This window comes from Ursus maritimus, unplaced genomic scaffold (genome assembly GCF_017311325.1).
Source record: "Ursus maritimus isolate PB19 unplaced genomic scaffold, ASM1731132v1 scaffold_4, whole genome shotgun sequence".
NCBI lineage: Eukaryota > Metazoa > Chordata > Mammalia > Carnivora > Ursidae > Ursus > Ursus maritimus.
This window is the reverse complement of record NW_024426552.1, coordinates 7,740,828-7,754,324: the sequence shown is the minus strand read 5'-3', so window position 1 is coordinate 7,754,324 and position 13,497 is coordinate 7,740,828. Positions and strand designations below refer to the sequence as shown.

Sequence of the window (13,497 nt, the reverse complement as noted above, 5' to 3'; positions counted from 1 at the left end):
GACTCTGTTCTTTGGTCCCCGGCAACATGCAGGGTAGCTCTCCGGAGTGGGGCTTTCCGGAGAAGGCTCCAGGGCCCCAGAGGTGCTCTAGGGAAGCAAGCCTGCCACGCGGGGTCACATCCTCGCTGTCCGCACTGTCGTGGTGCTTGAGGCGGGTTCTCACCGCCCCCCAGGGCACCCTCTCAGGGAAATCCTCGCAGAGGCCATCTTCTCCTCCCCGCAGTATCCGAACTGTGCCCAAGTCGCCTTTCAGTCTCGTTCCGCCCTGGGGAACATGGGTCGGCCCTCAAGACCCCTCCCGCTCCCGGCTCCGCCTCCGGATTCCCCAAGGTGCATCTGCAGTGAAACCTCTACAGTGACTCACACTTGCAGATGTTATTACTCTTCTTTCTGGCAGAAGGTGGCAGGCTGCTGCTGGCCTCATTCCTGCGTTTGCCGAATCACAGATGTGACTTCTGAGTGAATTTACTGCGGAAACCGCTCAGGATTCCCATGAGCGCTGTCCCTCGTCTACATCTTCCTCGTGCTCTTTGTACGTCAAGCATGTTGTGAACGCCGGACTCAGGGAGACCCGGAGAAAACAGGGACCCTGCCCAGTGGGGCTCACAGTCTAGAGGGCGAGAGAAAACAGGTCCTTTAACAATTACAGTGACTACGTCACCGCTTCCACCGCCAAGCGACCACAGTTAGTGTCTTTTGACCTTATGAGTTCGATGTTCTCTCCATTTCACCCAGGAGGACTCCGAGACTCAAGACGTTGTGAATTATCGAGGATCACACCGCTGGTATGATTGGCAGTTGGGATTCAAATCCAGATCACTCTGACCCGAGTTCAGGCCCTTCTCAGTCCAGCCTTTCCACTCACCTCCAATTAGCACAGTAAGATGGGAGGGGGCCAAAGCTATTTACTTTGCCTACAGGAGTCCAGGACCACTCTTATGGTTCAATTTGAACTGGTCTTTTAGGCAAAGTAGACTTGATAGATGTGGAGGAGAAGGAAAGTTTCATGCAAAGGGAACAGCAGGTGCAGAGGCACTTAGAATAAAAGAACAAGGCTTATTCGAGTAGACTTAGAAACCCACATGTGTTGTCCTTCCTGCGTTTTACATTCCCAGCCACTGCGTGGCATCACCTGGTTGTCCTGTAGGCACTTTGAGCTCAGAATTTTCCAGACTAAATACTTCCCCTTCTCTGCCACATTTGGGCTGTCCTTCTGAGTGGGTCTCTCTGGTTAATGACTTCCCCCCACCCCAACATTCTTAGGAACCCAGGAACCCGGGCTTCCAAGACCAGGTGGTCTCTGGAGCTCCTTCTCACATCCATCGGTTTGCCAAACTCTAGTGATTTCCATTCCCGTTACGTTGTGGCAGCTGGCCTATTGCGGTACCTAGAAAACTGATTTTCCTGCTTATCCACAGGGTACAGTACTGTAAATGTATTTTCTCAATAATATTTTCTTTTCTCTAGCTTACTTTACTATAAGAATATGGTATATAATGCATATAACAATACAAAGTATGTGTTAATTGACTATGTTACCAATAAAGACTCCGATCAACAGTAGGCTATTAGTAATTAAGTTTTGGGGGATTCAAAAGTTATACATGGATTTTTGACTGTGTTGGGGGGTGGCATCCCAACCTCCATTGTTTAAGGGTCAACTTAAGGATGCTCTTCTGTGCCCGACTTCTTCCACTCAGCATGTTTGTGAATTTCTTCTGTGTATCAGAAATAGTTTTTGCTGGGTAAATACACTAAAATTTGTTTATCCATTCATCTATTGATGAACATTTGAATTGTTTCCATTTCTTGGCTATTATGAGTAAGTGTACTAGGAACATATGAAGATGAATCTTTTTGTAAGCATTTTTTCATTTTGTTTGGAAAAATACCTAGAAATGGGACATTTGGGTCATACAGTAGGTGTAAATGCAACTTCACAAGAAACCGTCCAACTTTTCCAAATGGTTGTACCGTTCTACATTTTAACAGCAATGTATGAGAGTTACGGTTTCTGACAATGTCACAACACTTGGTATTGTCAGGTTTTTCACTTTTACTATTCTAAATGGTATATGGTGGTACCTCATTGTGGTTTTAATTTGCTGTGATTTGTGATTGTGAATATTACATTGTTGAGTATCTGGATTTTGTTGTCTTCCTTTGAATAGTGCAGATCATTATTCTGGCAAGTGGTTAATCGGCTTGTAGTTTGGCTAGATTTTTTCCTTGTTTGGAATCTTTGTTGTTTCAGATCTAGAGTAGCCTTTACTCTTTAACCAGATTAGCCTTTATTCTAAAGCATGAGCTTCCATGAGGCTAGACCAGGTTGTACATACCATAGAGTATCCTCACATATGAATGTTCTGGTGCTGTGTAAGCCTCCCTCGGTCCTTACTTGCCTCTGGGCTGGAAGTCAGAGCCCTGATAACATCTAGCCTGATGGGTTGAACACACATGGGGTAGGATTTAATTTGTTTTAAGTGAAAGAATGAAAGGATAGTCTTGTACTTCTAAATTTGTGGAATAAGAGTTCTCATCACATAGAGATTTAATTTCCTTTTTGGTTTTGTTAGTCAGGATCCAACCAGGAAACAGAAATCAAAGCAGCTATTTTAGTAGAATTTAATATAAAGATCTGTCAACTAGGTGTTATTTATTAAAGTAGGTAATTGAAAGTTAAAAACTCAATTGCTTCTTGGACTTTTGGCTAAGATCAAGTGAAAGGTAAAAATTCCATATTATGAGGACACAACTGCAGGAAGGTGCTTCTTCCCTTAAGTTGGAGGTACAAAATAAAGAAACTGCAATTAAAACTTTTAGGAGATTGGCAGAGGGCCCCATGGAGGTAAACCTCAGGGCTCTAAGGAGGAGGTCCTGAGGCCGGGGCTGGCGTCTCTCATGGGGTGCATAATAAGGCTGGTTCTGCCGGTTGAAAGCTCCCAAACTGGGTCCAAAGGGAAGCAACAGCAGACTTTGCCAGGATGAGGAAGGGCTGTTGGGGTGAGGCCGGCAGGAACAGGAAGCAGACAGGAAACAGCCCTTCCTGGCCTCCTCCTCCAGCCTTGCAGTCTCCCTCCAGCGCCCCCTTTGTTGGCACAGGGAGCAGTTGGCAAAGCAGGAATGTGGTTTGCGGACCTCCAGCCCCAGCAGCACAAAGCCCAGGACAGGAGGTACATCGGGAACTGAGGGACAAGAGCTCAGTAATGAGCAGCACACTGATGTTCAAAACTTCTCCACATGTTCATTCTATGCCCCCGCCCCCGACATAGGATGCTTGCTCTGTCTCAAGCTGACCTCATATCTTGGCTCATGCTGGTACTTACTAACTGGAATATCTGTTCTTGAATATCCAGCTCATATTCCACAGTGGCATCGTCCCCAGATGCATTTGGTTGCATCGTCCCTCGGGCCCCATGTGGTTGTCTGAACAGGCATCTTGATTCAGAATCCAGACCTCATGCATTTTTGTGTTTTTCATGGTGCCAGACATGCTGCCCACTGCATGGCAGCTAATCACTGGGTCATTGACTACTTAAAAAAAAAATCTTTGTCCAAATGACAAACTCTAAATACTGCTTTCTGGTGTATTCCTTTATTGTCCCATGCTCTCCCCCTTTTATTTCTTAAAAAAAAAAAAAGATTTATTTGTTTATTTTTAGAGTGAGAGAGAGTGTGTGTGGGGGGGGTGGGGAGGTGCAGAGGAGAAGGAGAGAGATAATCTCAAGCAGACCCCCTGCTGAGCATGGAGACTGATGCAGGGCTCGATCCCAGGACCCTGAGATCATGACCTGAACTGAAACTAAGAGTTGGACGCTTAACTGACTGAACCACCCAGGTGCCCCTTTCCCCCTTTTATTTCTTGCCTCTCTCTTGCATACCCTTCTATCATTATCTGGCTGACCAGAACAGTCGCTTTAAAAAGTGGATGGTAGGGATGCCTGGGTGGCTTAGTTGGTTAAGCGTCTGCTTTTGGCTCAGGTCATGATCCCAGGGTCCTGGCATTGAGTCCTGCATGGGGCTCCCTGCTCAGCGGGGAGCCTGCTTCTCTCTCTCCCTCTGCCTGCTGCTCCCCCTGCTTGTGCTCTGTCTCTCTGTCAAATAAATAAAATCTTAAAAAGAAAAAAAAAAGAAAGTGGATGGTATTCACACGGAGGTTGATTTGATTTCGGATGGGAACGCTGGCCCATTTCCTCCCAGGGTGATCCTTTGTGCCCCCTCTGGATCTGTCCACTCTGCTTCACACCTGAGCACCTGGGCAACAGCTGTACACTTCCATTGTCTTAAACAGGTGATAGTAAATACAATGTGTTCCTTTCACAGACAAATAGTTTACCTTCTCTTTGATATAACAGATTAATGACAGAAATCTGTATCCATGTAAGCTCAACACCATACCATCATTATACATGGGAACGTACAAGTTGAGGGAGAGAAGCGCAGTATGAGGACGGGCACATTCAGCAAATCCAGTTGCTCTCGAATGTCCCACTTCTTGGGGATGGTAGGTTTTCCTTCTTCCCCACCGCTCTCTGCTCTTGTGCACCACATGCTCCCCAGGAGTGGAGGTCTGCAACTGCATTTGGCCCTGAGGTTTCTGTCCCTTGAGGTTCTTAAGGATTAGCAGGGGGCATTTCCCTTCCCCTTCTCTGGGACACTTACCAAGTCTGGAGACATGTTTGGTTGTTGTAGCTGGGAGGGAGGATTTTTTTTTTTTTAATAGAAGTATCTTTTCTATTTATTTATTTATTTTAATAATGATTTTTTATTATATTATGTTAGTCACCATACAGTACATCCCCGGTTTCCGATGTAAGGCTCGATGATTCATTAGTTGCGTATAACACCCAGTGCACCATGCAATACGTGCCCTCCTTACTACCCATCACCGGTCTATCCCATTCCCCCACCCCCCTCCCCTCTGAGGTCCTCAGTTTGTTTCTCATAGTCCATAGTATCTCATGGTTCATTCCCCCTTCTGATTACCCCCCCTTTCTTTATCCCTTTCTTCCCCTACCGATCATCCTAGTTCTTATGTTCCATAGATGAGAGAAATCATATGATAGTTGTCTTTCTCTGCTTGACTTATTTCACTTAGCATTATCTCCTCCAGTGCCGTCCATGTTGCAGCAAATGTTGAGAACTCGTTCTTTCTGATAGCTGAGTAATATTCCATTGTATATATGGACCACAACTTCTTAATCCAGTCATCTGTTGAAGGGCATCTTGGCTCCTTCCACGATTTAGCTATTGTGGACATTGCTGCTATGAACATTGGGGTGCATATGGCCCTTCTCTTTACTACGTCTGTATCTTTGGGGTAAACACCCAGTAGTGCAATGGCTGGATCATAGGGTAGCTCAATTTTTAACTTTTTAAGGGACCTCCACACTGTTTTCCAGAGTGGCTGTACCAACTTGCATTCCCACCAACAATGTAGGAGGGATCCCCTTTCTCCACATCCTCTCCAACAATTGTTGTTTCTTGCCTTGTCTATTTTTGCCATTCTAACTGGCGTAAGGTGGTATCTCAGTGTGGTTTTGATTTGAATTTCCTTGATGGCTAATGATTTTGAACATTTTTTCATGTGTCTGTTAGCCATTTGTATGTCTTCATTGGAAAAGTGTCTGTTCCTATCTTCTGCCCATTTTTTGATTTGTTTATTTGTTTCTCGGGTATTGAGTTTGAGAAGTTCTTTGTAGATCTTGGATACCAGTCCTTTATCTGTAGTGTCATTTACAAATATATTTGGGAGGGAGGATGTTACTGACATCTAGAGGGTAGAGGCCAGGGACGCTGCTTGACATCCTACCACATGCAGGGCAGCCCCCACAGCAGTGAATTACTGGGTCCCCAGAGTCAGCCGTGCTGAGGTTAAGAAGCTCTTCCCCGAGGCAAGGACTAGAGCATGTTGGGTAATCGAGTCACTCACATTCACCGCGAGCTCTGCGGGAGGTGCTGTTTCCCATGCTGTGTGTTATCTCATGGTGTCCTTGTGGTGGCCTGGAGGGTAAGCAGTGCATCCCCATTTTACTGTCAGGGAAACTGAGGCTGCAGTGAGCTTAAATGCTCTACCAGGAATCATAGGGCCTGAAAGAGGCTGGGTCAGGTAGCAAATCCGGCTTCTACCCCTGCTCCAGGCTGTCACAGGGCTTGTCTTGGGAGGAAGTGCCGACGAACACTGCCCTGCTTTCACTAGATTTAAGTAGGCCGTTCTCCCTTGGCCGTGACCTGGGGCCCAGACTTGACCCCCCCCAACAGTCTTGGGCCCCAGAGTTCCCATCCGCATTGGTATGCTTAGCTGGATCCTGCCGAGACGCAGCCTCAGGAGACTTTCATACAGTGTCTTCTGATCGCCTAAAAAGACAGGTCGCTGGGTTGTCATGGCGTTTATGCATAAGGTTGTGGCAAGCTATTTGGCCCTGCTTGATGATCCTTGGCTGTATGAGAAGCAGAATTTGAGACTTGCTCTGTTATACTTGGGAAGGGGATTATGTCTGTGCATGCATGTGTGTATGTGTGTGCGTGTGGGGGAAATCCTCAACTACAAATATTGGTGTTGCAAAATCAACCCCAAAGGGTCCAATTAGACGTGCATGGCCAGTTCAGCTTGCGATCACTCATAGCACCCAGTGTCTGGTCGCTTAGGGAGCTCAGGATGGGGACTGTGTGTTGGCATCTCTGCAAGGAGCTTGGTCTGGAGCACCTTTGCTACTGTGAGCAGATTCTGTGAAGGCTGTGGGGTTTGAAGGAAGGTCCAGGGAGCGGCAAAGAAGGCCAGGCTTGTGCTGAAGAGGGACTCAGGGACTCTCCTGTGGTTAGAGTCTTAAGACTGGCAAATGGAGACCCTCCCAAATCACTTGGATGTCATACTTTTGGGTTTGCTAAGAAGAGGTAGAAGACGTTAACTGGACTGTTTTCTTTGTTGAATATTTTTGAAAATCCACTAGTCTTTCATAAGCTTTTATCTCCATCACCCATCAGTGTGCAGGCAGCAAGCCCGGCAGAAGCTTTGGGCTGGAAAGTGCACGAATGGAGGTGTTTGAACCACGTTTAGTGTATTTGTTACTAACATGGGTGCCAGAGTGTAAATCCCAGCACCCATCTCTCCAAGTCTTTCAACCTCTCTACCCCTCAGTTTTGTCATCTGTAAAATGGAAGTATAACAGTGTCCACCTCGCAGGACTGCTGTGAGGACTAGCGAGTTAATCTTTGTAAAGTGCCCAGAAGCTGCTACACAGTAACTGCTGTTACTAGCCTCTCACTTGAACCACACGGCCCAGCTTCCTGTGCGTGGTTGTTGATAAACTCATTTAGATATCCTTACACTGGGAAGCAAGACCACACCCTCCCATTCCCAAGGATATTTGCAAACCATCCCTGCAGCCAGGGGCTCCTGTCGTGAATGTCAGACTGAGTTGTAGACTGCGGTCACTGATGTGGTGTGCAGGTGGTGGGTGGGTGTGTCCTGGCTGTTGGCTGGACGACTCTGGCCTTGGCTCACACTCACCCTCAAGTGGATCTCAGCAGTTCAGTACATCTCTGAGTTAAATCCAATGCTGTCACAGATGAATGAGATATGGAGAGTTGGCAGATGGTTTTGTGGGGAGGCAGGAAAGGTCTGAAATTGTGAACTCTAAAGCAAAACTGCACAAAAACTGGCTTCTAGTCGTCTCCCAGACTGAAATCTGCCGCTGCTCTCCACCTGCCTCCCTCCTGAGCAGGTCCTGATCTTCTCGCCAGACCCTGCGGCCGCAGCCCCCCATTCTCTCCAGTTCAATTCTGAGGAAACCCAAGGTCCTCCTGGTGATCACGACCAAAGATGTTTCTTTGCCTCGGTCGGTCACACGTGTGTCATGTGTGAATGTTATGCAGAGCCTGAGGCTGAGAGCCTGAGCAACTGAGGTCCCGTGATCCCCACTCTGCTGCATCACACGCATTGTCTCCAGTAGTTTCAAGCCTTTCTGGAAACAGCTCGTTTCCACAATCCACCACCCCTTACTCACAATTCTCAAGTCCAGAAAGCTCTGGATTTTATTTTATTTTATTTTTTTGAAAGCTCTGTGTTTTAAAGGAAGCATTCCATAACATCCCAGCAAGCTCGTTTGGTGGCAAATCCTTGACCTGCACTCGGGCTACATATAGCTTCATTTATCTCAGTTAGCATGAATGTTTGTGTTTTGCTATGGAAATGCTAATGTGCTTGATTACAGGGTGCTGCTGCGGACTTCACTGGACTGCCATAAATAGAAGGTCTGCGCCAGGGTCTTCCAGAAATCTGAAACATTCTGAATTACAGAGCACCCAAGAATCTCAGGTAAGGGATTTGGGACCTGTACAACTTTTACGTCTCTAGACCTGCTGAGCACAGAAACTGTTCTTGTGGGCTCCAGCGGGCCACAAGGTCTGTGACCTGATTCGACACAGGTTCCCAGGAAGATGTACCAAGGGAACGTATGGGTGCTGGTACACTCACGTGACTGCTCTGATTTACGTGTGCCTAATTAATTTGCTCCCCCACGAAGACAGAGGCCCTTAAATGTCCTTTGATCAACTTAGCCCATGCCCTGAGAATTTTGTTGTTATTAACGTGTTCAAATATTTTTTGTGGGAGTTTTACCTGTCAAAGGGCTTTTCTCACCTAGAGGAACGACTTTTTGTTCTTTCTGTTGAGATTGCTCTCAAATCTTTTCTGACAGAGTTGCAAACACGCTGACAAACCCCAAATGATCTGATATGGGACCCTTAATAAGTGCGGAGGTGTCTTGCAGGTGGGGAAGCCCCACCCTTGCTTATCCGCACAGGTTCTGTGTCGGAAACCCTGGTGGGCGTGTGTTTGACAGCATCTGCCAGGAAGTGCAGAATGACTTTCCTGATCTGGAAGAGCAAATCTCAGATATTCCACACATTTGCAGGTATTTTAAAACAGCTGTGGTAAGACGCAAACTTTACATTTATAATATTTTGGGATTCTCCAGTATTTATTGAGAGAAGCGCTCAGTCATGTTCACACTGAACTTCAGGTGGGCTCTCTCACCCACCAGCTTCTCTCTGGTTCTGGAACTCCACTCCCTCTGGGACCCCCGATGCAGATGACTGACCAGTATCTTCTGGATTTCGTTCCTTTGTCAGACGCATTCCTCCCCCAGGTCTTTCTTCTGCTTCACCAAATCTACCTCTTCAAGATTCTGTTCAAAGCTCTTTTTTCCAAGGAACCTTCCCTAAAAACCTGACTCCATATGCTGATTTTTTTAATAATTAGCTTTCCCTATGTGGTTGGTAAAATGAGGTCTGACAAACACAATTTGATGGCAACAGACATTTGCATTCATGTAACCTTTTTCTTGAATTACTTGCTAAAATTCCCAGGAGTGAGTTTGCTGGATCAAAGCAGATAGACGTTTGTATGGCTGACAGAGTTCATTCATTCAAAAAATATTTGTTGCACATCTGTTACGGTGCAGGGCTGTGCCAGGAGCTGGCAGTGAGACAGTGAGCCCAACAGCAAACACTCAGCCTTCCTGGAACTGACCTTCAGTTGGGGGAGAGGACCACAACCCAATAAACAAGTAGGTGCACAGAATATCATATAAGTGATGGCCATGGAGAAAAACAAGGTGGTGTAGGAGGATTTTGAAGTACCTGTAGGTTGGGGCGCCTGGGTGACTCAGTCGGTTAAGCCTCTGCCTTTGGCTCAGGTCATGATCTCGGGGTCCTGGGATGGAGCCTTGCATCAGGCTCCCCACTCAGTGGGGAGTCTGCTTATCCTTCTCACTCTGCCCCTCCCCTACTCATGCTCACTCTTTCTCTCTCCCTCCCCCCTCTCTCAAATACATAAATTAATTTTTTAATAATAATTTTTTATTATGTTATGTTAGTCACCATACGGTATGTCCCTAGTTTTTGATGTAATGTTCCATGATTTATTACTTGCGTATAACGCCCAGTGCCCCATGCAATCCATGCCCTCCTTAATACCCATCACCGGCCTATCCCAATCCCCCACACCCCTCCTCTCTGAAGCCCTCAGTTTGTTTCCCAGAGTCCATAGTCTTTCATGTTTCATTCCCCCTTCTGTTTACCCCCCCTTCATTCTTCCCTTTCTTCTCCTACCGATCTTCCTATTTCTTACGTTCCATAAATGAGTGAAACCATACGGTAATTGTCTTTCTCTGCTTGACTTATTTCACTTAGCATTATCTCCTCCCGTCCCGTCCATGTTGCTGAAAATGTTGTGAAATCGTTCTTTTTGATGGCTGAGTAATATTCCATTGTATATATGGACCACATCTTCTCCCAGCACCCATCTCTCCAAGTCTTTCAACCTCTCTACCCCTCCAGTTTTGTCATCTGTAAAATGGAAGTATAACAGTGTCCACCTGCGGACTGCTGTGAGGACTAGCGAGTTAATCTTTGTAAAGTGCCCAGAAGCTGCTACACAGTAACTGCTGTTACTAGCCTCTCACTTGAACCACACGGCCCAGCTTCCTGTGCGTGGTTGTTGATAAACTCATTTAGATATCCTTACACTGGGAAGCAAGACCACACCCTCCCATTCCCAAGGATTTTCAAACCATCCCTGCAGCCAGGGGCTCCTGTCGTGAATGTCAGGAGGTTGTAGACTGCGGTCACTGATGTGGTGTGCAGGTGGTGGGTGGGTGTGTCCTGGCTGTTGGGCGACTCTGGCCTTGGCTCACACTCACCCTCAAGTGGATCTCAGCAGTTCAGTACATCTCTGAGTTAAATCAATGCTGTCACAGATGAATGAGATATGGAGAGTTGGCAGATGGTTTTGTGGGGGAGGCAGGAAAGGTCTGAGAATTGTGAACTCTAAAGCAAAACTGCACAAAAACTGGCTTCTAGTCGTCTCCCAGACTGAAATCTGCCGCTGCTCTCCACCTGCCTCCCTCCTGAGCAGGTCCTGATCTTCTCGCCAGACCCTGCGCGCAGCCCCCATTCTCTCAGTTCAATTCTGAGAAACCCAAGGTCCTCCTGGTGATCACGACCAAAGATGTTTCTTTGCCTCGGTCCGGTCACCGTGTGTCATTGTGAATGTATGCAGAGCCTGAGGCTGAGAGCCTGAGCAACTGAGGTCCCGTGATCCCCACTCTGCTGCATCACACGCATTGTCTCCAGTAGTTTCAAGCCTTTTCTGGAAACAGCTCGTTTCCACAATCCACACCACCCTTACTCACAATTCTCAAGTCCAGAAAGCTCTGGATTTTATTTTATTTTATTTTTTGAAAGCTCTGTGTTTTAAAGGAAGCATTCCATAACATCCCAGCAAGCTCGTTTGGTGGCAAATCCTTGACCTGCACTCCGGGCTACATATAGCTTCATTTATCTCAGTTAGCATGAATGTTTGTGTTTTGCTATGGAAATCTAATGTGCTTGATTACAGGTTGCTGCTCTGGACTTCACTGGACTGCCATAAATAGAAGGTCTGCGCCGTGGTCTTCCAGAAATCTGAAACATTCTGAATTACAGAGCACCCAAGAATCTCAGGTAAGGGATTTGGGACCTGTACAACTACGTCTCTAGACCTGCTGAGCACAGAAACTGTTCTTGTGGGCTCCAGCGGACAAGGTCTGTGACCTGATTCGACACAGGTTCCCAGGAAGATGTACCAAGGGAGATATGGGTGCTGGTATCCACGTGACTGCTCTGATTTACGTGTGCCTAATTAATTTGCTCCCCCACGAAGACAGAGGCCCTTAAATGTCCTTTGATCAACTTAGCCCATGCCCTGAGAATTTTGTTGTTATTAACGTGTTCAAATATTTTTGTGGGAGTTTTACCTGTCAAAGGGCTTTTCTCCTAGAGGAACGACTTTTTGTTCTTTCTGTTGAGATTGCTCTCAAATCTTTTCTGACAGAGTTGCAAACACGCTGACAAACCCCAAATGATCTGATATGGGACCCTTAATAAGTGCGGAGGTGTCTTGCGGTGGGAAGCCCCACCCTTGCTTATCCGCACAGGTTCTGTGTCGGAAACCCTGGTGGGCGTGTGTTTGACAGCATCTGCCAGGAAGTGCAGAATGACTTTCCTGATCTGGAAGAGCAAATCTCAGATATTCCACACATTTGCAGGTATTTTAAAACAGCTGTGGTAAGACGCAAACTTTACATTTATAATATTTTGGGATTCTCCAGTATTTATTGAAGAAGCGCTCAGTCATGTTCCCACTGAACTTCAGGTGGGCTCTCTCACCCACCAGCTTCTCTCTGGTTCTGGAACTCCACTCCCTCTGGGACCCCGATGCAGATGACTGACCAGTATCTTCTGGATTTCGTTCCTTTGTCAGGCGCATTCCTCCCCAGTCTTTCTTCTGCTTCACCAAATCTACCTCTTCAAGATTCTGTTCAAAGCTCTTTTTTCCAAGGAACCTTCCCTAAAAACCTGACTCCATATGCTGATTTTTTAATAATTAGCTTTCCTATGTGGTTGGTAAAATGAGGTCTGACAAACACAATTTGATGGCAACAGACATTTGCATTCATGTAACCTTTTTCTTAGTACTTGCTAAAATTCCCAGGAGTGAGTTTGCTGGATCAAGCAGATAGACGTGGCTGCTAGTTATTGAATTAACAAATCATTCATTATAAATCTGAATTAAGTGTAAACTCTGAAGCATAAGTGAACAGTAGAATAAGCAAAAAAAGTACCGTGCTATGGAGATGATATGAGGTGGATTGACAGTGACGTGAAGTGCTGGCTCTGTAAGTGGTGTGTGAGGATGTGTGAGTATATAGGTTGGGGCGCATGGGTGACTCAGTCGGTTAAGCCTTGCCTTTGGCTCAGGTATGACCGATGCGAATGTGGTTGGCACGTGATCTCAGTGGGGTCTGCCATCTATATAACATCTCTTTAGTCTATCATTTTAATATGCCTCTTATAATATTAAGTCCTATCTATAACCTAATCTCTAATCATTATGATTTAAAACTGCCACACTTCCATAATACTACCCATCTTTACTCTACCCTCCTCATTCTATTCTCTACCTTTTCTTTCTCTCTCTATTCTTTCTTCCTACTGATTCTTTTCTTACGTTCCATAAATGAGGTGAACCATGCGATGTGTCTTTCTCTGCTTGACTTATTTCACTTAGCTATCTCCTCCCGTCCCGTCCATGTTGCTGAAAATGTTGTGAAATCGTTCTTTTTGATGGCTGAGTAATATTCCATTGTATATATGGACCACATCTTCTTAATCCAGTCATCTGTTGAAGGGCATCTCGGCTTCTTCCACAATTTAGCTATTGTGGACAATGCTGCTATGAGCATTGGGGTGCATATGGCCCTTCTCTTCATACATCTGTATCTTTGGGGGTAAATACCCAGTAGTACAATTGCTGGATCATAGGGTAGCTCAATTTTTAACTTTTTAAGGGACCTCCACACTGTTTTCCAAAGTGGCTGTACCAACTTGCATTCCCACCAACAGTGTAAGAGGGATCCCCTTTCTCCACATCCTCTCAACATTTGTTGTTTCCTG

At 46.1% G+C, this 13,497-nt stretch overlaps 1 long non-coding RNA gene across 1 annotated transcript; it reads left to right on the top strand.

Annotated features, from left to right (window-relative positions):
- Positions 1-646: 646 nt before the first annotated feature.
- LOC103673160 lies at positions 647-9,621 on the top strand. Its single transcript, XR_571336.2, has 3 exons — positions 647-785; positions 8,214-8,317; positions 9,465-9,621. It is a non-coding gene; the product is annotated as an uncharacterized LOC103673160 (long non-coding RNA).
- The last annotated feature ends 3,876 nt before the right edge of the window (positions 9,622-13,497 follow it).